Consider the following 21,560-nt stretch of genomic DNA (forward strand, 5'->3'; position numbering starts at 1 on the left):
TGCACATGAACCCAGTGGGACACCAACCACGGTTGACTACATGGGAGTCCAGCGCCATAGCCATTACGCTAACAGCTGGTCCCTCCAGTGAGAACTAATTATTATGCAATAGTTTATCCTTTTTAAAAAAAGAAACGTGAGACCAGCAGATGGCATAGTGATTACGTCACTAGACTCCCACATGGCCAGCCATGGTTCAAGTCCCGAACCTGGAGGCTGGCAATTCATGGCAGATACAATGTGCATGCATGCCCAAGATCCTAAGAAGAGAATGGAGGAGAAGGGATTGCAGCATGGCAACCCTCCTTGGGGACCAAATTCTCAATGTTTGTCTCTGTTTCGCTCTGTCTCTCCGGCAAGTACAAGCGCCCTATAGCAAAAATCTCTCTTAAAAACAAAACTAAACTAAGCAAAACCATTTCTTTTTAAAGAATACTTTTAAGTTCACAGCAAAATTAAGCAGGAAGTACAGCTTCCATATACCGTTTATTCCCTCCATTCAAAACCCCACTACAGATATCCCATGCCACAGTGACAGCTTTGTTATATTCAATGCACCTAGATGGACACATTATTATCATCCCAAGTCCATAGTTTGCATTAGGTTCTCCATCTTGTTTTTAACTTGTTAGTTTTACTACCCAAGAAATCCTCTGTACTCTGCCAATTCATCCTCTCCTTCCCTTAACCCCTAGCAATTACTCATCTTTTTAGTTTCTCCATAGTTTGGTCTTTCGTAAAATGTCATGTACTTGTAATCATGCAGTATGTCTAATTTTCAGATTATTTTCTCTCATTTGATAATATGCATTTAAGTTTCCTCCATATTTTTAATGTCTTAATAGCTCATTTCTTTTTTCAATGCTGTATAATATTCCAGTTTTTGAATGTACCAGTTTATTTACCCACTTATCTACCGAAGGACATCTTGGTTACTTCCAAGTTTTTGGCAATTATGAATAAAACTGTTACAAACATCCATATACAGGTTTTCATGTGGTAAATACTAAGGAGTATAATTTCTGGATCATATAGTTCAAAACTTTTTCATTGGCATGTTCTTTTTCTTTGTTTTCTTTTGTTACCAGTTTGATAATATATAAAATGGTATGTTCAGCTCTGTAAGAAACTGCCAACTATTTTCCAAAGTGATTTTAACATTTCACATCATCACCAACAAAGAATGAAAGTACTTCTTGCTTCATATCTTCCTCAGATAGTGGAGATGGTAGAGATTAGTGTTGTCAATGTTTTCAATTTTAGCCATTCCAATAGGCGTTCAATGGTATATCACTATTGTTTTAATTTGTAATTCTCTAATGACATATGACATAGAACACATTTTTGTGTGCTTACTTGCCATATCTATATCTTCATTGGTGAGATGTCTGTTCAAATATTTTGCCCATTTTTAATCAGGTTTATTTTTTTATGTTGAGTTTAAATAGAGTTCTTTATTGGATAACAGTCCATTATCAGATACATCTTTAAAAAACGTGTTTTCTCCATTTGTGGCTTATCATCTCATTTTCTTGACAGAATCTTTCACAGAATAGAAGTTTCTAATTTCAATGAAGTCCAGCTTAATTGATTATTTCTTCCATGAGTTGTCCCTTTAATGTTTTACATAAACAAGTCATCACTGTACCCAAAGCCACCCAGGTTTCCTCCTATGTTATCGTCTAGATTTTAAAGCTTTGTACTTTACATTTAGGTCTATTAGGCCTATATATTTTGAGTTAATATTTGTAAATCTTGCAAGGTCTGTGTCTAGATTCTTTTTCTTTTTTGCATGTGGATATCTAGTTGCATGTCTATATCTACAGCAAAGAGATATTTTCAATGAACGGTACTATCTGTTGTATTATCTTTACTCCTTTGTCAATGATTAGTTGACTATATTCGTGTAGATCTATTTCTGGACTCTGTTCTTTACCATTGATTTGTCTATTCTTTTGCTAACACCACAATGTCTTAGTTACTGTAGCTTTATATTAAGTCTTGAAATAGGGTATTGTCAGTCCACTGACTCTTCCTTCAATGTTGTGTGGGCTATTCTGGGTCTTTTGCTTCTCCACATAAACTTTAGAATCAGTTTGTTGATAACTGCAGAACAACTTGCTGGAATTTTGATTGGGATTGAATCAAGTCTATAAATCAATTCGGGAAGAATTTACATCTTGACAGTATTGAATATTCCTGTCCATGAACACTATCTGTGTTTACATTTCTATAGTTCTTTTTAAATATCTTTCATTAGAGTTTTATAAGTTTCCTTATAAGCATCTTGTACGAATTTTGTTATATTTCTATAAAATATAAGTATTCATTTTAGTGGGTGTAAATATAAATAGTAAGGTGTTTTTTTGTTTCAAATTTTAATTGTTCTGTGTTGTTATATGGGAAAACGTTTGACTGTTGTATGTTAATCTTATATCCTGCAACCTGCTATAACTGCTTTTAGTTCTATGACAGTTTTATTGTTGTTGATTCATAGATGACCATGTCATCTGCAAAGAAAGACAGTGTTTATTCTTCTTTCTGAATCTACTTTCATGTTCTTTTCTATCTGCATTAGTTAGGCTTTCCAGTACAATATCATAAAGTGGTGGTGTAAAGGAATCTCCTTGCTTTGACTGATCTTAGTAAAAAAGATTCTGGTTTCTTATCATTAAGTATGATATTAGGTGTAATGTTTTGGAAGATGCTATTAGGTTGAGGAAGTTGCCCTTTTAAAATTATGCATAGATGTTGGATTTTGTCAAATGCTTTTTTTTTTCTTCTTCTTTAGCCTACAAATATGGTGGATACCATATGATTGATTTTTTTTTGGAGAGGTTTTTGTTTTTTTTGTTTTGTTTTGTTTTAGTTTTTGTTTTTGTTTTTTCTATAGGGCGCATGCTCTTGCAAGACAGACAAGAGAGACAGAGAGATAGAAAGCAAGAAATCACCCCCCAGGGGGGGGATGGCAATGCTGCAATCCCTTCTTCTCCATTCTCCTCTCGGGATCTTGGGCACACACGCGCACGCGCCCAGCATGAGTTTAAGCCACCGGGTCCAGGACTCGAACCGTGGTCAACTATGTGGAAGTCCAGCAACATAGCTATTATGCTAACTGCGGGTCCCCTATTGATTGATTTTTGAATGTGAACCAGCCTTGCATACTTAGGATACACACACTGGGTTGTAGTACATAATTTTTTCATGCATTGCTGGATTTTATTTGCTAGTATTTTGTTGAGGATTTTTATATATGCATTTATGAGAGATAGTGATCTATAGTTTTCTTGCAATATCTTTGTCTGATTTTAGTATTTGTAATTCTGGCTTCATAGGATGAGTTAGACAATATTCTCTGCTTCTCCTGTAAGAGACTGTAGAAATTTGATATAATTTCTTCCTTAAATGTTTGCTATAATTCACCAGTGAACCCATCTGGACCAGGTTGTTTTCTATTTCAGAAGTTTATTAATTATTGATTCTATTTCTTAAATAGATACAGGGGTTTTTAAATTTTATACATTTAATCACTATACATTACTTAGCTTGTAAGTTGAATTTTCCCAACATGAATACACTTCATACCAGCCCAGTTGAGGATACAAAACTCATTATCATCAACAGATAATAATCCATTTCTGTGTCCCATAAATGTCTTGCCTCTTTATTTTCCTCCTTAATTTATTTCCTTATACTCTCCCTTTTCTATCACTCTCTTCCTATACTATCTCCAGTATCAATAACCATTTTGAATGCTTCTATGTCCACTAATCTTTCAGTTTCCATCATAGAGTGCAGATAGTTGGTATATGTTAAGTGGAGACATATAATGTCTCTCTTTCATAGTCTGACTTGCTTCACTCAGCAAATCTTCCATATTCCCATATTCGCCCACTTACTATTAAATGCCAGATTTTTTTTTTTAATGGTGGAGTAGTATTCCATAGAGTATATGTGCCAGACTTTTCAAATCCATTCATTTGTTCATGGACATTTCGGTTGGTTCCATGTCTTAGCAATTCTGAATAATGCTGCACTAAACATAGATATGAAAGCACTTTTCTGACTGAGTGTTCTCCTATCCTTTGGGTAGATATCCAGGAGTGGAATTGCTGGATCATATGGTAGTTCTATTTGTATGTCTTTGAGGAACCTCCATATTGGTCTCCACAGTGACTGGACCAATTTACATTCCTACCAGCAGTGTTGGAGAGTTCCCTTTTCACCACATCCCTGCCAGCACTTACTATTATTATTATTATTTAATATTCACCATTCTGACTGGGGTTAGGTGATATCTCATTGTGGTTTCAATCTGCATCTTCCTTACGATGAAGAATGTTGAGCATTTTTCCATATGCTTCTTTGGCTGTTCATATGTCTTCCTTAGAGAGTTGTGAGAGTTGTTTATTCAGTTCATTTTCCCATCTTTTAATTGGGTCAATCGTCTTCTTCTTTTTTTTTTTTTTCAGGTAAGCCATTTGAGTTCCCTATGTATTCTGGTTATTGGTCTCTTATCTGAGGTATAGTTTGCAAAAAATTTTCTTCCATTCCGAGGGTTGTCAATTCACACTAACTACTGTGTCTTTTGCTGTGCAGAAACTTCACAATCTGATGTAATCCCACTTGTCTATTTTGGGGATTGTTGCCTGTGCTTTGAGGGTCTTATTTAAGAAGTCTTTGCCTACCCCAATGTCTCCCAGAGTTTCCCCAGTGTTTTCCACCTGTAGTTTTATAGTTTTAATTCTTATGTTGAGTTGATTTTTGTTAATGATGAGAGGTAGGGGTTCAGATTTATCTTTCTGCAGGTAGATAATGAGCTCTTTCCAGCACTATTTGCTAAAGAAGTTTTCCTTTTCCCACTAGATTGGTTGGTGCCCTATGTCAAAGATAAGTTGGCTGTATGTTTTGGAATTTATTTCTAGAATTATTTTGGTCCATGTGTCTGTTTTGTGCCAATACCATGCTGTTTTGGTTATCACAGCTTTGTAACCTATTTTGGGATCGGGGAGTGAGATGCCACCCACTCCACTCCTTTTGCATAAGATTGCTTTGACAATATGGAATCTTTTACGGTTCCATACAAATTTTTTATGATTGTCTTTTCTAGATCTGTGAAGAATGTCTCTTGTAATTTTAAAGGATTGCATTAAATATGTAGGTTGATTTGGATGGAATTGCTATTTTGATTATATTAATTCTTCCAATCCAGGAACATGGGCTATCCTTCTTTTGTGTCATGTCATTTTTAATTTCTTTTTGAAGATTTTCATAGTTTTCCTTGTAGAGGTCTTTGACTTCCTTGGTTAGATTTATTCCTAGGTATCTTATACTTTTTTGTGGCTACGGTAAATGGGATTACTTTTTTCAGTTCTACCTCTATCTGCTTGTTGCTTGTATATTGAAATGCTATTTTTTTAAGTTGATTTTTGTATCCTGCTACTTTACTGTATTCATTTATTACTTTGAGAATTATTTTCATGGATACCTTTGGGTCTTCAATGTATACAGTCATGTCATCCTCAGATACAGATAATTTCAGCTCTTTTATCCCTATTTGAATGACTTTTATTTCATTTTCTTGTCTGATTTCATTGACTAGGACTTCCAACACTATATTGAAAAGGAGTGGAGAGAATAGGCAGCCTTGTCTTGCACAAGTTTTTAGTGAGAATCTTTCAGCCTTTCCTCATTCAGTATACTAGCTATAGGTTTTTCATAGATGGCTTTTATTATGCTCAGAAATGATCCTTCTATGCCTATTTTGCTGAGAGTCTTAATCATGAAGGGATGTTGTATTGCGTCGAGTGCTTTTTCTGCATTGACTGAAATGATCGTATGGTTTTTATCTTTCTTTTTCTTATCTTGCATTTATGTTTTTGAGTTTGTCAAACTACCCTTGCATTTCTGGAATAAAGTCTCCCTGGTCATGATGAATAATCTTTTTCATATGCTGTTGAATACAATTTGCTAGTATCTTGTTGAGTATTTTTGCATCTATATTCATCAGAGATATAGGTCTGTAGTTTTCCTTTCTTGTTGTATCCTTATCTGTTTTGGGAATGAGGTTGATGGAGGCTTCATAAAATCAACTGGGAGGGTTCCTTCCTTTTGGATTTTTAGAAATAATTTGAGTAGACTGGGGTTACCTCTCCTTTAAAAGTTTTGAAGAATTACGGGACCAGCAGTTAGCATAATGGCTATGTCACTGGACTCCCATGTAGTCGACTGCGGTTTGAGTCCCGGACCCAGCAGCTTAAACTCACGCCGGGCACGTGTGCGTACGTGCCCAAGATCCTGAGAGGAGAATGGAGGAGAAGGGATTGCGGCGTGACCATCCCCCCTGGGGGGTGATTTCTTGCTTTCTGTCTCTCTGTCTCTCTCTGTCTGTCTGGCAAGCGCATGCACCCTATAGCAAAAACCTCTCCAAAAATAATTTCTTTTTTAAGAATTAAGAAGTGAAGTGAGACCATCAGGTAGCATGATGGTTAGAAGTGCTGGACTCCCACATGGCTGACTGTAGTTCAAGTCCTGGATCTGGCGGCTTGCTTTCTCACTTTCTCTCTCTCCCTCTTTCTCTCATGCTTGCTCTTTCTCTCTCTTGCTCTGTCCCTCTCTGGTCAAATTTTCTAATATGTCTGTTGTAATATTGCCTGTTTCATTGTGATTTTGATTTATCTGGTTTCTTTCTCTCTTTTTAATTAGTCTAGATAATGGTGTGTCAATCTTGTTTATCTTTTAAAAGAATCAGCTTTTGCTTTCATTTATTTTCTGTAAAATTCAGTAATTTTCTACTTCATTTATTTATCCTCAAATTCTTATTATTTCTTTTCTCCAGGCATTTTTTTGTTATTTTTCCAATTCCCTGAGGTAGGTTGCCAATTTCCCACTGTTTTCTTATGCACCCTAATTGCTATGAATACCCCTCTTATGACTGCTTTTGTGGTGTCCCATAATTATGGAAACTTGTGAACTTACTATCAGTTTCCATGAATCTTTTGCTTTCAGTCTTAATCTCTTCAGTAGCTGTAAAGTCATTCATGAGTAGGTTATTTAGTTTCCATGTATTTGTGTATTTTTGAGGGTTTTTCCTGAAATTTTATCAAGTTTAATTCCATCATGATCAGAGAAAATGCTGGATATAGTTTCTATTTCTTTGAATATGTAAAGGCTTGTTGGAGAAAGTTCTATAGATGTCTGTCAAGTCCATCTGATTTATGATGTCATTTGCATCCTGAATCTCTGCTTATTTTTTGTCTTGTTGATCTGTCCAAAGGAGATAATGGATTGTTGAGATTCCCCCAACAATTAGTGTGTTACAGTCTATCCTTTTAGATGTAGCGGTCTTTTCTTCACATATTTAGGTGCTCCTGAGTTGGGTGCATAGATATTTATAAGCATTATATCTTCTTGATGAATTAGTCTTTTACTATTATAAAATGCCCTTTTTTTTTTTTTTTTTGGTCTTTTCTTACAGTTTTGTCAAAACCTATTTTCTCTGAAATCAGTATCATGACTATAATTCTTTTTTAGTTTCTGTTTCATTTTCCAGCCCTTCACTTTTAGTGTATGTATGTCTTTATCCATGAGGTGGGTTTCTTGTTGGCAACAGATGGAGGGTTTCTTTTTTTGTTGTTATTGTTGTTTTTTAGTTATTTATTTAATTTTATTTATTCATTCATTTATTTTTAATTTGACCAGAGAGAGACACAGAGAAGAGAGGAAAAGTGAGAAAACAAGCCACCACTTTCAGGACTCGAACTGTGGTAAGTCACGTGGGAGTGTCCAGTGCCTTATCTACCATGCCACCTGCTGGCCCTGGAATTTCTATTTTTTTTATCCATTCAGCTAGTCTGTCTTTTGACTAAACAATTTAAACCATGAACATTCAACATTTTTATCAACATTTTTCCAGACTTGTTCCTACTGTTAAGTTGGACACTTTTGTGGTTGTTTTTTATTTCTCTCTCTTTCTCTCTCTCTTTTAGAGAGAGATTTTTGCTATAGGGTATGTGCTCCTGCCAGAAAGACAAAAAGAGACAGAGGGACAAAAAGCAAGAAAACACTGCCCCCAAGGGGGGGAGTGGTAATGCCACAATCTCTTCTCCTCCAGTCTCCTCCCAGGATTTTGGGCACACACCTGTACATTCAGGTCCAGGACTTGATCAATGGTAGACTATATGAGAGTCCAGGGATGTAACCATTACGACATCTGCTGGTCCTGGTTTTTGTTTTATTATTTCTCTCTGTCTTCTGCTTTCTTGGTATAGCACTCCCTTCAGAACTTCATGAAGAGCTGGTCTGGGCTTGGTAAATTCTTTCAGGTTTTATTTATCTGAGAATGTTTTTATCTTTTCTTTGCATATGAAGGATAATCTTACCAGATATAGTAATCTTGTTGAAATTGTTTTTCATCTAACACTTTGAGTATATTTCTCCATTTTTTTCCTTGCTTGCATTGTTTCTGATGAGAGGTCTTGAGTTAGCCTGATGGGATAACCTTTGTTAGTAACTTGATGTTTCGCTCTTGCCAATTTGAGTATCTTGTCTGTGGTTTTGGCCAAACTGGTTATGATATGCGTGGATGAAATCTTCCTGGGTTGATTCTATTTGGGTCCTTTGTAATTCTTGGCTCTGGATGTCTGAATGCTTTTCTAGGCTTGGAAATTTTTCATCCAGGATTTCATGGAATGGATTTTCAGTGTCCTTATTAGTTTCTTCACCTTCTGGGATGACAATCATTCAGAAGTTTGGCCATTTAATGGAATAGTATTTCTCGTATTTTATCCTCACTTTTCTGAGTTATTTTTCTGTATCTTTTTGGTGATTTTATATAGGTCAGGAATTTTGTCTTCTACACCTGAGATTCAATCTTCTGTGTGATCTAATCTGCTTTTAAAACATCTGAGGAGGCTTTGATTTCCTGTATTACAGCCTTCATCTCTAACAGTTCTGTTTAATTCTTTTTTATAGTGTCTATGTCTTCTTTCAAATCATGGAAGGACTTCCTCATCTCCAGTAGCCTTTTGTTCTTTTCTCTTGCATCTTGTTTAGGTTTTTGTTTTTGTTTTGTTTTGTTTTGCAGTCTGAAAACAGCCACTCTATTTATTTACTGAATATATTACAAAAATAATCATGGTGGATTCCTTAGTGCATCCTTCTAATAAGTCTTTTGATCTTATCTTCCCTGTGGCCAGCATCTCCACCTTCTATGAAACGTGTGATATTTTTCTTCGTTCCACCTCATGGAGAAGATTATTTGAAGGGCCACTTAGTTTTGTCACTATGAATATTCTGAACTACTTATCTGATATTTCCATGAGTCCATTGTACTGTCTGTGGATGACGAAGAATTGTTATTTTCCCTTGAGGGAAAGATATTTCTTGGTTTCTCATGTTTCGTGTGCCTCTGCACTGATTTCTGGTCATCTGATGGATTATACGATTCTTCCTAATTTCTTAGAGTTAATCTTTAGTGTTCAAAGGCATGTGGGAGGATATGATCCACGATCTTGTTGCAGCCCCATCTCTCTGATGCTCACCCTGTATCTTGCACTTTTGTTACTGAGACTGGATGTTCCAAATGCCTCCCAGATTCTATAGAACAGATGCACGTGGGGCTGAGCCACAGGGTTTCAACTGAGGAAGAAAGTATGGGTTGCACTGCACATTGTGGGCTTCAGAAAACAATAAAGTCTGTAACAAATGGGAGAGAGTGGAAGTTCCAGGGTGATCTCTGGCCTCAATTCACTCACTTGCTTCTGCTCTGCAGGAGCAGGGAGGAATGGCAGGGTGGAGTTGGAAGCAAGAGGGATTGGTACCTGGAGAGGATGAAAAGAGTGCACAGGTTCCAATATGGTCCCTGACCTCATTGAGGTCACTAACTTCTGCAGCGCAGGAGCAGGAAAAAATGGCAGGCCAGAAGTTGGAAGCAAGAGGGACTGGCATGGTTGAGTGCTTTTTTAATTGTCTACATATGGTTTACCTTTTTGTAGCTTTTAAAAAAATATTATATTTCTTTAATGAGAGAGATGTAGAGACAGAAAAGAGAAAGAAATACTCAAAACAGGATCTTGTCATGCTGTAATCCCCTTGCCCTAGCTCTCCAACTAGTCAGAATTTTGGGCATGCGCATACCCATACACAGTATGTTTCAGATTGACTGAGGATCTGAACCCTTGTCAGCCATGTGGCTTCCAGCATACAGAGTAGCATGATACCCCCTGGGCCACCAAGGATGGACCATACTTACATTTTACCTTTTAACAAACAGTTCTGTAAAATAATTCAGTGGCCCCTCTGTACAGATATTGTGCTAGCACCTAAAAGAACACTTTTTTTTAGAGAGGTTTTTCTTCTTGCAGTGTATGTGTGCGTGCTGGAGAGACAGAGAGAGAGAAAGAAAGAGAGAGAGAGAGAGAGAGAGAAGCAGAGAGAAATCACTCCCTAGGGGAGATGGCCATGCCACAATCCCTTTTCATGTCAGGATTTTGGGATGTACTCACACATGTCTGGCAAGAATTTAAAGGTGCCTGGTCTGGGACTCAAACCATGGTCGACTACTTGGGAGTTCAGTAACATAACCATTACACCATCTACTGGTCCCTAAAAGAACACAATTTTCCACAGCATATATTTTCATCTGACTGCAACACTTTGGCATAATATTATCCATGTTTTACAATGAGGAACCTGAGACCAAGGAAAGATTAAACTACTAAGAGTAAACTGCTGTGAATCATACAGCTTGTACTCCGTCTAAGCCACACAAACATTTGATGCATGTTTTAGTTCCCTTACTGAAAGGCCTTATTTAACAAACAAATGGAATTATATTTTCATAGTATGAGCATACTTACTGAAAATTCATTAACCTGGCAAATGTGTTTGGAGTGATGACTATGTCAATGGCACTGGGCTGTGAGTTTTGGAGATGCTGCTGTGTAAACTTTTGTATAGTGACTCTAAATTGCAAGGAAATATGTTAGAGATAGATGAGCTAATTTTTTAGTGCCTTTTATTTATTTTCTCACATTTTTTGAACATTCATGGTATTGTATTGGCTCTTTCTATAAGCTTTCATTTATTTGTGAAATAGGAAGAAAAATAGTACCTTCCTACAGGATTCTTATGAGGATTAAATAAGCTAATCCATATTTAACAAGGAGCAAACTTTCTTTTTCTTTTTTTTTTTTTCTTTGAGAGAGATTTTTACTCCAGGGCATGTATGCTTGCTAAAGACACAGAGCGAGACAGAAAGCGAGAAATCACTTCCCCGGGGAATGGGCAGGACACAATTCCTTCTCCTCCATTCTCTTCTTGGGATTTTGGGTATACACACAAAATTATACAGAGAATAATTTAGCCATCCAACCAAATTATTTTCAAATAATGCCAACTGACAAAATATTTTGATAGAATTAATTAAATCTTGAGTTTTATTCATATATACACAAGTCCAATAACTGGATTGACTAGATCTTAATTTTTTAACTGGTCCATTTAGCATCATGTAACACAATTAACTACCATGATGGAAATCAATTTCTCTACTACTTTAAATTTAAAGTTACATTTATTAATGTTAATTGTTAGAAATAGTAATAATACTTTGAATTTAGCAGAAGTTTTTTGTTCTCAAAATTGTAAATGTTGAATGGATTTTATACTATTTAGTCTTTTCAGATGAATCTTACAAGATAAGATTGTCTAAATAATTAGTTAGGACAGTAAAGAAGAATTTTAGGAGATTAAAAGAAACAAATGTCTGGAACCAGTAGTTAGCATAATGGCTATGTCACTGGACTCCCATGTAGTTAATTGCAGTTCAAGCCCTGGACCCAGTGGCTTAAACTCACACCGGGCGCATGTGTGTGCGTGCCCAAGATCCCGAGAGGAGAATGGAGGAGAAGAGATTGTAGCATGGCCATTCCACCCAGGGGATGATTTCTCGCTGTTCATCTTTCTGGTGAGCGCACGCACCCTATAGCAAAAACCTCTCAAAAAAACAAAAGAAAAGAAAAAAAAGAAAGAAACAAATGTCATCTTAATTGTAATAGTTGAACAGAGATGTGTTTCTTCATGTTATTCAGGGGTGGATTTCTATTATTTAGTACTTACTGAATTTTTTTTCATAAGCAAAAGTGTTTCATGTGAACAATTTAAATATAAAAATATAGATATTGGTGCAGGTAATATGTTGAGGCTTTACAAAAGCTACTCTTTTACAAGAAAAAAAATCATATCCTCTAGTATGTTTAAATATTTAAAAATTCAATTTACACATAAATTTTCAAGAGTGCATCTCATTTCTTTAATCATATATGTATAATATTGTATCTACATATATTGTATATTCTCTCTCTCTCCATGCTGCCTGCTCCTCAAATCATATTTTCAATTAGTTTTATTGACATATAATTTTTTGAGAGGTTTCTGCTATAGGGCACGTGCGCTCGCCAGACAGACAGAGAGACAGAAAGCGAGAAACCATGCCCCACGGGGGATGGCCACGCCGCAATCCCTTCTCCTCCATTCTCCTCTCGGGACCTTGGGCATGCACGCACACATGCCCAGCGTGAGTTTTAAGCCACGGTGTCCGGGACGTGAACTGCGGTCGACTACATGGGAGTCCAGCGACATAGCCATTATGCTAACTGCTGGTCCCAAGTTAACTCTTACCAAACACTATGCTCTACATGGTAATGAAAGCACTTTACATTATAGTCTTTTTAATCCATTCAACATTCGACAACCCAATTTATTATTATTATTATTATTATTTATTATGAATCGCTATACATCATTCAGATTGTAAAGAGATTTTACCCAACAAGATATATGCCACTCACTAGGTGAGTTGAGAATACTATACACAACATCATCAACCATCAACAGGCAACGAACCATAGCTTCTCTATTTTTCCCAAATTTTCCTTCCTATACTCTTCCCCTCTCCCACTGTCCTTCCACTTTGTCTCCAGTGTCCAGCATTTTCTTTTTTCAAATTTCATTTTCTTTTATACATTCAATCACATTATTTAGCTTACAAAGTGAATATGCCAATACATTCTTAATACTTTATACAAAATAGCAATAGGTGGTAGTAATAGAAAGCAAGATTTTCTTCTTTCAGAGTTTAAAATATAAATGCATAAAAAGCAAAATAAGTTAGCCATTAAATAACCAGGCATGTGGTATGATAAACCTGATTAACTACCAACTAAATGGTGCTCAAAGTGTACTGATTTCAGGAGAGGGAGAATTCCAAACTCAGGCATATCCAGTGATAACAACTAACATTTTATTACATATGCCAGAATTGTTCAAAGAACTTGACACCTGTATCTACCTATATATCAGGTGTGTATATAATGTACATATATATTCATTTAATTCTAACAACAACTCTTAATATAAATACTATTATCCTAAGTTATTCTTTTCTGAAGACTTGGTTACATAGGCAAACTCTCCTTTTATTAGACCCTAGAAAATGAGGGAGAACATATTTATTAGCTTATTTTTTTAACATCTAATTCTGACTTGTACTATAAAGAGGGCAAAAATAAGTACCAGCATTAAGAAGTCACTGGAAAGAGGCCAGCAGGTGGCATAGTGCTTAAGGCACTGAGCTTCCCACATGGCCAACTGTGGTTCAAGTTCCAGATCTGGCAGCTTGAAACACCACAAGGCACATGTGTGTGTGTGTCCAAAATCTCAGGAGGAAAATGGAGAAGGGATTGCAATGTGGCCATCCCCCCAAGGGGGTGAATTGTCACTTTTGCTCTCACTGTCTCCATGGCAATTTCATGTGCCCTATGGCAAAAATCTTAAAAAAAGGAAAAGTCATTGGAAAATAATTTTCACTCTATTTCAGAATGGGAAGAGTTAAGGAAATTAAGCAGATGCAGAGGATTTTTTTTTAGCCTTCTTTAAACTCACTTCTCACACTGACTGCTCTATCTGGCAATAAGCAAGATCATTGAAGATGCTGTCACAAGTGTTGGAAACAAAGATGGTGGCTGTTCTTCCTCCCATCATATGGTTTAGCAAGTGTTCGGAATTTTCCTTATCTGTTATCTACTCAGTGGGGGTAGAAAACTGAGTACACTAAAAAGCAGGATTTGCACTGGCCAAATTCCTTTTTCAATTGGGCTGGGATTCCCTGGGAATGTGATGACACAGACGAAAATAAATAAAAGGTAACTAAATGCCCTCAAGAACCAGCATTTGAGTTTCTTCCAGCTAATGACTACAAAGTATTGAGTATGGTACTTTCTAAGTTCAGCATAGACTGACTGGGTCTACCTAGTATGGAGAAAAAATGAATAGTCTAGAATTTGAGGGAAAACCTCTGATGCTAAAAGTGTTTATCATTTTTATACAAACCTAAAATACAATACTTAAGCCTCAGAATCTCTACTACTTAGTTTGAGTGAGTGTTTAAACCATATGCTTAGAAAGACTATTCCTTGTTTCTAAGCAATTTCTTCAGTGATGCATAATACATGTAGAAAGGGAAGAAAAGCTGGCTAGTCCCCTAAATTATCACCAGTGTCATTTCAGTGATCAAATGAAAAGATTATTATACTTTGTGTATTCTTTTTGAACAGAAATTCATAAAATGTTTAACAGAGAAAGTGATTCTTTGGGGTGCATTATTAATAAATGGTGAAGAAAGATTTTTCTATGGAATTTTGACGGAGATGTATAAGAAGGCAAAAAGCTAATGCATACTGAGGCAAATTTTGTATTTTAAAGGCCTAGGGAAGAAACAGTCATGTGACTATTTCATGATAGTAAAGTATTTTCAAACTTGTTTTTCTTGATTACAGAATTAACATGTAGAAAATTTAGAAAATATAGAGATGAGAAAAAGGAGGAGGAAAATGGAAGCGCGAAGGAAATAATGGTCACTGGGCTTGCTGAATTAACTACTGTCACTGAAAGGCGTATTTTCTTTCAGTCTTTTATCTGTGCATATTTTTTTCTTAAACAGCTCAGTTCTTTTTTTTTCTTTAAGGTTTTTGTCATAAGCTGCATAAGCTCGTCAGAGAGAGAAAGTGAGAAAATGAGAAATCACCCTCCAGGGGGCAGGGGAGTGGCTATGGTGCAATTCCATCTCTATTCTCCTCCTGGGATTCTGGGCATGCATGCACATGTGCCCAGTGTGATTTCCAAGCCACCAGGTCCAGGACTTGAACCTTAGTCACCCATGTAGGAGTCCAGTACCTTCACCACACTACCTGCTGGCCCCCACACTGCAGATTTTGCCTATACATAACTTTTTTTTTTTTTTTGAGAGGTTATTTTGCTATAGGGTGTGTGTGCTCGCCAGAAAGACAGAGAGAGAGAGACAGAGAAACAGAAAGAAGAAACCACTCCCCGGGGGGATGGCCATGTCGCAATCCCTTCTCCATTCTCTTTTCGGAATCTTGGGCACGCATGCACACGCACCCAGCGTGAGTTTAGGTCACTGAGTCAAGGACTCGAACTACGGTTGACTACATGGGAGTCCAGTGACATAGTCATTTATGCCAACTGCTGGTCCCAACCTAACTTGGAATTAACTTCTTTGAAGTCTACTTTACCAGAGATGTTTTATGAAAACCCATTGTGAACATAATTTTTAATGACTGCACAATATGTGATAGCACATATTTTATAATGTCATTTGTTTTTTTTTTTTGCTATTATAAATAACCCTAGTGCTAATAACCTTTTGTAGGTATCTTTGTTCACATTTCCAATGATTTCTTTGAGCTACATTCTAAGAAGAGTTAATACGTGAAAGAGGATGAACATTAGGGTGAACTATTTGATTCATATTACTAAAACCCAAATGATTATTTAGATTTATACTTTTTTCAGAGGCTGAGACATACGTGAAAGACTTTCTCCCTTCCTGCTCAAATCTAAATGCTTAATTTGGAATTTTCTGGGCTATCCTCATATATATCATAGTGATTAAATAATATAAACAATTAAAGTTAATTTATATTTTAAGTTGGTAAGAGTCATATAAAAGTGAACATTATTTTATATCAGTAAATATGAATGACAATAAAAATAGCCAATAAGGATGAGGACAAGCAGGTTTGAAATGTTTCCTTGAGTGTAGTCATGAAGAACTGTCCAATGGGAGCTGTCTCATCGGAGTCCCAGTGCCTGAGCCTAATCACTTCTGTTGTCTAACCTGGGTTGGGCAATCTTTCCTGTTAAATAAAAGTTTCATGCATGTTCATTGTGGAATATTTGCAAAATGAAGAGTACTTCAAGGAAAAAAATTGTCAACCAAAAAGAACAATAATGATTTTGGTTCTTTTGTTCCCTTTATTTTTCTAAGTACTTTACTACATTTTCTATTCTACATCTTCCTTTGGCATAAATCATGCATTTTCCCATGCTGTTAAAAATTGTCATAATTACTTTTCTAATAGATGAATACTATCCCATTTTCTTATGTCACACAACAGCACTTGCATAACCTCATATAGGATATTTAGGTGGTTTCCAAATATTATAATATTTACATTATACATAAAGCTGCTTCATCTCAGTGCATAAAACGTTTTGTACTTCATTTCCTCAATATAGACTTCCAGAAGTGGGGACACTAGGTCAAAAGATATGTAAGTGTTAAGGCTCTTAGTATTATTAAGCAGTCTGTTCTTTTCCATATTTTCTCTGTGAAGTATGTAAGAGGCTTTCTAATTTACAGATAAAGACTCTCAGAAAGCAAGATAAATGTACTATCTATATGAAAGCAAGTAAACAAATGGAAAAATGAAAAAGAATGTCCAAACAGCTTTTTAGGATTGCATGAATCCTGGACTCCGTTATGCATCTGAAATCAGACTGTCTCTAAACATAAGAGACAAGCTACAGTTACACAATTAGTCTTGGGCAAAACTTGGAATGTGTTTCTCTGTTCTGTGAGAGGAAATTTGTTGCAAGATTCCTTCAGCCATAAAGTAAAAGAGGAAAGTCTGATTATAACCACACATGCTTCCTGAGATATGCTAAAATGAGCAAAATGGTGAACTGTGCATAAATAAGGGAAAATACACCTGATATGGAAACTATATACACACTTCCAGGGAGTTTAATACGTATTATGTATTTAGAGAAGTTATGACTCATTAGGAATTGAAAAAGTTTACAAAAATGGACAAATGACATGAACAGGCAATTTATAAAATAAAAAGAATAATAAGCATGATGAAATATTTAACCTTATTATAAATAAACTAAAAGGAAGTTGTCAATGATTATTATTACTTGTCAAATTGGCAAACACTTAAAAAGTGCTTTCACATGTCGTTTGAAATGTAAACCGGTTATCTTTTTGTTTTTTAAGAGAGAGATTTTTGCTACACAGCATGTGCATTTGTTGGAGAGACAGGGAGAGACGGAAAGCAAGAAATCAACTCCCAAAGGGTATGGCCATGTCGCAATCCCTCCTCCTCAATTATGCTCTTGAGATTTTGGGCACGCATGCATACCTGTCGCATGAATTTCAAGTCGCCGGGTCCAGGACTCAAACCATGGTCGATTATGTGGGAGTCCAACAACATAACCATTATGCCATCTGCTGCTTCCCTGACTACCTTTTCAAAGGCTGATTTGGCAATGTTTAGCAAGATCCTTAAAATTTTCTCAGCCCCTGACCCAGTACATTTACTTTTTATAACTATATTAGGGAAATAAAAATTCATTAAAAAAATAAAAGTTCTGTAGTTGGTTACTTGCCATAGCACTATTTACAAAATGACACTATTTGAAAAAATAAGAAAATAGAAATTGACTAAATGATACGATATTATTAGCAATTTCAGTGTTAATTTTTTACATGGATTTTTTACACGAATTAGGAATGCCATAGTAAAATTTCTACAATATGATTTAACTGAGAAAATTCCAGCAATAGTACTGTATACATAATTACCTGACCTTCTAACTATCTAAAACAATAACAGTAATTGGCTATAGGTGAAATTATTAAGTCATGTGACTGTTTTCTTATTAAGTCATGTGACGTACCAAATAGGAAACCATGAAAATGAGGGTTACAAAACTGTATTATGATTTCCTTTCTCTAATCACAAAACATGACATATGTATTGGTGTTGGTCACACATTATCCTAGCATAATGTGTGACCAACACCATGTGTGATGTTTGATGCTTATTCTCTTTTTCAAAAATGATTAATGTTCAGTGATAAAACTGCGTTTACTATTCTCATTCATGGTGGTATATACAGGTAGGAAGATGGAAGAACCCAGTTGTACTGACCTTGAAAAAAAGCATTCCATTTAGTCAACCTAAACTATAGTCAGCCCCTCTTCCCACTTCACACTCACCTATCGTATCCCAGCCCCCCAGGAACCAGCATCCCCAAAAGGTAAAGGGTCCCCAGCAGAGGCTTCATTCTTCCAGAGAGCTGGAAAATCCTCTCTCTGTAGCAGTCAGGGGAAGTCTCTGAGTATGACACAAGGCCTTGATTGTCACAATAAAGATAAGATATGTCAGATGGTGGATGGCTCAGCAGAAATGGACTTCAGTTAATTGCTTTAACTCCATCATGTCCTCAAATACGTTTACAATTTTTTTAAATTAACGAATATACAAATATGTATATTTATGAGGTAGTGTTTTTTTAACTGTATCTATACAATGTACAGTGATAGATATAGCACATCTATTACCTCATATTTATTATTTCTTTGTGTTAGAAACAGTCAAAATTTCCTCTTCTAGCTATTTGAAATACACAATAAATTTGAATTAACTATTATCACTCTGCTGTGTTATAGAACACTGGAACATGTTCCTCCTATCTGACCCTAATTTTGTATTTGTCAACCATCCAATCCTTTCCCCTCCCCCCCCCTTCCCAGCCTTTGTAACAACAACTCTACAATCTACTTCTATAAGGTCAAATTTTTAAGCTTCCGTATATGAGTAAGAAAATGTGGTATTTATCATTCTGTGCCTGACTTCAAAACTTTTTTTTGTTTGTTTTGAGAGGTTTTTGCTACAGGGCTCCTGTGCTCGCCAGAAAGACAGAGAGAGACAGAAAGACAGAAATCAAGAAATCACACACACACACACACACACACACACACACACACACACACACAGAGGGGCTACTCGACCCACAGTTGAATACATGGGAGTCCAGTGACATAGCCATTATGTCAACTGCTGGCTCCTCAAAACTTTTTTAAAAATAATTATTTTATTTAATATTTATTTATTTATTTATTTTTAATTTGCTATAGGACATGTGTGCTCACCAGGCAGAGAGAAAGAGAGTGAAAGCAAGTCACCAGATCCAGAGCATAAACCATGGTCAGTCATGTGGGCATCCAGTGCCTTAACTACCGCGTCACCTGCTGGACCCACCTGGTTTATTTCACTTAAAATAAGGCCCTCCGGGATGATCCATGCTATTGTGAATGACCAGGTGTCATTCTTTCTGATGACTGAATGCTCTTCCATTATGTATGTATTCCACATGTTCTTTATTCATTCACCAGTTGATTGACACCAGGTGGACTGTGAGTCTTGGCTATGACGAGCAGAGCTGCAATAAACGTGGGGGAGCAGATGTCTTCGAGGTTATCATCTCCTTTCCCCTGGATATATATCCAGCAGTGGGGTTGCTGGGTCACAGGGTAGTTTGCATTTTAGTTTTTTTGAGGAATCTCAATAATATTTTCCATAATGACTGTACTCATTTACATTCTCATTAACAGTGTATAAGCGATCCCCTTTCTCTTCATCCTACCCAGCACTTGTTACTTTTTGTCTTCTTGATAATATCAATTCTTTTTTTTTTTTCTTTTCTTTTTTTCTTTTTTTTTTTTTTCGGAGGGATTTTTTTCGCTATTAGGCACATACGCTTGCCAGTCAGACAGAGAGAGACATAGAGACAGAAAGCGAGAAATCACCCCCCAGGGGGGATGGCCATACTGCAATCCCTTCTTCTCCATTCTCCTCTTGGGATCTTGGGCACTCACGCACACGCACCCGGTGTCAGTTTTAAGCCACCGGGTCCGGGACGTGAACCGTGGTCGACTACATGGGAGTCCAGCGACATAGCCATTATGCTAACTGCTGGTTCCTGATAATATCAATTCTGAGATGACAGCTCATTGTTATAATTGTCCATTTTCCTCTTGGGATAAAGTGAATTCAGAAATCTTGAATTTAAATTTTGGTGTTCAGAAAGAGGGGTAAAATGCAGCACCTACCACATTCTCTCCTCGCTTGTGTACACAGGCAGGTATCTCTGTAGCACTAATTCTGGAGCAATGGTTTAGTAGGGCTGTCAGTTCCAGAGAAGGAGAGTAGACCCTAATGGGTGAAGGGTCTTCTTCCCTTCTCCTGCTAATTGGAATTAAGATAGACTCCAGACAGAGGGGCACATCGGTAGTCCAAATAAAAAGTAAGATTACAATAGGTTTTCCTCCCAACAAGTATATAATTCTGAAGCAAAGAACATAAATAAAATTTTAAAATACATGAAGATGCACAGTCAAATAATACATACAAGCTGTCAGTAGAAACCTGCAAATGATTTTTAAAATGTGGTGTGAGGATTTTTGGCACTACTACACGGGGTTTTCCTAGAAGCTAGTGATAATTGGATTTTCTTCAGACCCATGTCCAATTTCACTGTCATATGTAGTCTCCTGCCAACCCCACTGGCCAAAGATTATCTTTCTGTAACCTTATGGAATCCGAACAGTAATACAGAGCACTTGGGGCCAATGAACTGGAACCATGGGCTCCTTGCTAACAAGGGTGAATTATTATCACATCTTTCCTGGTGATTAGATTATTCCTTATCGTCATGTTTTATAGCTTTCTAGTTAGTCATCACCACACAATTTATTCACAATAATAGTGTTTTTTATTATTGCTATTTTACAGTTCCTATAGCAGTAAAATTTATTCTCAATTCTATTATTACAATATTCAACTGCTAATGGAATTCGCGTTTTTATTTGATTGTGTTTTAAAGCTATAACAATAAAATTTACTCCCAAAAATATTACTGCAAGTTTTATGCTCTTTAAACTGCTTGATAGAATGCTTGCAAACACATGTGGTTCTTTAGGCCATATGAGTTTATGCCAAAACATAAACATTGTTCTGGGGAAAGACAGGGGGATTGGTTCCTATTATGATGAGACTTATGATCTTTGGTAGAATAAGAAAAAGGATGAAAGAAATGAAAGGATCTTAGGGATGATGCATTTACAGGAGGATTAATTTATAATTGGCAGAAATATTTGTTTAAAAAGTCAATCTCGGGCCAGCAGGTGGCGTAGTGGTTAAGGTGCTGGAATTCCCAAATGGCTGACCATGGTTCGAGTCCTGGACCTGGAGGCTTGCTTTCTCACTCTCCCTCTCTCTTCTCTCTCTCTCTCTTTTTCTGGCAAGACTCATGTGAAAAAAATAATCATAAATAAATAATTCTTTAAAACAAAAACAAAAAGTCAATCTCATCTTATTAACTGACAAGGCCTATAAATTGGTACCATC

The 21,560-nt window shown here is 36.4% G+C and overlaps 1 protein-coding gene across 1 annotated transcript in view; it reads right to left on the reverse strand.

The window, feature by feature from the left end:
• The window catches only part of CPO (carboxypeptidase O), a 94,845-nt gene that overhangs the window by 23,163 nt on the left and 50,122 nt on the right, over window positions 1–21,560 (reverse strand). The window lies entirely within an intron of this gene.

Source organism: Tupaia chinensis, unplaced genomic scaffold, assembly GCF_000334495.1.
Source record: "Tupaia chinensis unplaced genomic scaffold, TupChi_1.0 Scaffold000076_1, whole genome shotgun sequence".
Classification (NCBI taxonomy): domain Eukaryota; kingdom Metazoa; phylum Chordata; class Mammalia; order Scandentia; family Tupaiidae; genus Tupaia; species Tupaia belangeri.